At 38.8% G+C, this 2809-nt stretch overlaps 1 pseudogene; it reads left to right on the top strand.

The window, feature by feature from the left end:
• The first annotated feature begins 250 nt into the window (after positions 1–250).
• On the top strand, positions 251–766 carry LOC123250501 (annotated as a pseudogene).
• The last annotated feature ends 2043 nt before the right edge of the window (positions 767–2809 follow it).

Genomic DNA, 2809 nt, shown 5'->3' on the forward strand with positions numbered 1-2809 from the left:
GAAGAGATGATGACCTACCGTACTTTAAAGTTTGCAAAATGGTTTGTTTTTTTAAACATTTTTTTAATGGCCCAAGAGTACATGTGTGTGTGCATGTTCCCACATACTATCAATGCCCCAATGGGGGCCCCAGTCTTGCGGGTGGGAGCAAGGCTCCAAACCTGGGTCTCCTCTCCAAGCCAGATCAGAGAACCCAGGTATCTTCCCCTACCCCCACAGGGGCCCCTGGCTCCAGAGACTGTGCCTCAAGATGGCAGGATCAGTGGTGGAGAGAGAGGCACTGGAGAAACTAGAAGAAGGGCATTTAAACAACTCCTTGGGGATCTCCTGTCCAAGTGCAAGTGTACTTTCCAAAACTGATATTAGCATTCTGTGGGCATATTAAAGATGGAACATGGCCAGGCAAGAAGATCTTAGTGATGGGGATTGTAGACTTCAACTTTGAGTTTCAAAATCAGTCAGACAGGTGGGGACTCCCTTGGTGACACTCTTGCAGATGTGGTCCTTGAACTGAAAGCTGTATTCACAGATAAGCAACTGATCATAATTCTTGTGTTTCTGGAGAAAGAGGTGAAGAACAATCAGCAATTCCTCATTTCCCTTTCATCCCAAGTCAGCCATTTAGGGTGGAAATTCTTTGTGAACATCCACGACTTAGAGCTGGATGGACACCAGCTTTTTGATTTTTTACCATTGAATTGAAACACTGTCTGCAGTTGACATAATAAAGATCAATGGAGACCTCCAAATCACTAAACTTGGCTGATCTTGGTGCCCAGACCATCACCCCTATTCCAAAATAGGAGCAGATGCGACCCTCACTTGTCTAGAAGATCATCTAGAATATCTAGAAGATATCTAGAAGATATCTTAGCAGGATATAGAGACTTAACAAAACAACAAACAAACGAACAAAAAGATGAGCTTCCCAGTCTCTGTGTGCAGTTTAAATCCAAAATGAAGACTTGAATCGTGGTTTACCCTGACAAAGAAAGCTTTTGGGTAACAGACACTGAGCCATTGTACCTGGAGCAAAGTAATACATTTACTGGGTTTTGTTCCTATAAAACTAGGATGGGTTTGGGGCTTAATTGGCAGCAGTGCATTTATCTTTCTTTCGCAGAAGGAGGTCTGCAAACACAAAGTGCTAAAAAAATTATAATAATTTTAAACATGGCATACAGAAAAGTTTTCATTTGGCAGCTATTGTTTCTGCACTGATGCAGATTCATGTAGCACAACCAATAATATTTTAGTCAGGGTATTTATGCAGAATAGTAATACAATTTTTAAGCTTTAAAAAAATGCCCCAGTGAAAATTCTGCAAGTACATCATGAAAGCATTGTATTCTCTTTTTACAGATGAGGAAACAAGATGTATGTATCACTTAATCTCTATGTGCCTCAGTTTTCTGAATTATAAAATGGGAACCCATCTCACAGGGTTGTTGTGAAGATCAAATGAAATAATATTTGCAAGGTGCTTAAAGATAATGACACATAGTAGGAGCATTTTTAAAAAAAGTTTAAAGCATTTTTTCCTACTTTCTTTGTCATTCCTTCATCTTTTCCATAAGGACAGCAACTTCACCAGATGTTTTGTGGAAATTCAGTTGTACCTTAGTGAAGCCATTACTACTGAATTCAATTCAAGTAATCACGTATTCATTCAGTTCCTATTAAGTACAATGTATCACACCCGAAACCGGGGGAGACATTAAACTGACTAAAATTTTTTCTCTGACTTCACAGTCATGTAGAATGGGAGTAAAGGGAGAGAAAAAAGAGTAAGTCTTTATTAAGTGCCTACTATATGTTAGGCACCATGCTAAGTAATTTTACAAATAATATCTTATTCATCCTCACAAGAACCTTGAGAGGTAAATGCTATTATTATCCTCATTTTACAGATAAGGAAACTGAGGCAGACAAAAGTGAAGCAATTTGCCCAGGATCACAACTTCTAGTGTCTAAGGATTAAAACTCAAGCCTTTCTCACTTCAGGCCCAGAACACTATTGGCTATCCACTGTCATCTTGCTCTTTCTTCGTAAAACAGATGTAATAAAAATATAAAACAATGTTGAGTATGAAATTCATGAGATAGACATAGGAAAGAAAGCTTTAGGGTTCAAAGATAGGAGATGTTTGCTCAGTTCTGACTATGTGGAAAAATTGCATTTTGGCTTCTACCTTGAAGACTGAAAAGTATTTCAGTTAATGTAGATATTCAGATCTTAGAGCTAGTCTTAGAAAAGACTTCAGAAACCATCTAGTACATTCCCTTCATTTTACCAATGAAGAAACCAAGGCCAAGAGAAGCAATGTGAAGCCCGAGACCATAAACATAGTAAATGATTGAGGTTGCCTAGGCAGAAAGGAAATGGGAAGCAGAAGGGGGAATGGAAAGAAGGAAGGAAATAAATTAAGTATTACATCCCAGGTATTGTGCTAAGTACTGGGGATATGAAAACAAAAAGAAAGATGGTCCTGCCTTCAAAGAAGACAATGCACAACATGAATCTTAAAGTGGGTGATGAGTGGGTGTTAGAATGATTTTTAAACCCAGAAAGGCAGGAACAGTTTAGGAGGGGAATGGAAGTAGCCTTCCTGGGTCAATTCACAAAATGGAAGATTCAGAAATAATTCACCAATGGGAGAAGAGGAATGAGCTTTGTGGAGGGATATTACATGGTCAACAGCCCATAGGGATAGCAACAATTTCCAGAGTAAAGACTTCAGCTACTGAGGGAAGTTATAGGATGAAGCACTAATAGAGGCATGATTTTGAAGTTTAGAATGTCAGAAAC

Source organism: Gracilinanus agilis, chromosome 5, assembly GCF_016433145.1.
Source record: "Gracilinanus agilis isolate LMUSP501 chromosome 5, AgileGrace, whole genome shotgun sequence".
In the NCBI taxonomy this organism is placed as follows: Eukaryota; Metazoa; Chordata; class Mammalia; order Didelphimorphia; family Didelphidae; genus Gracilinanus; species Gracilinanus agilis.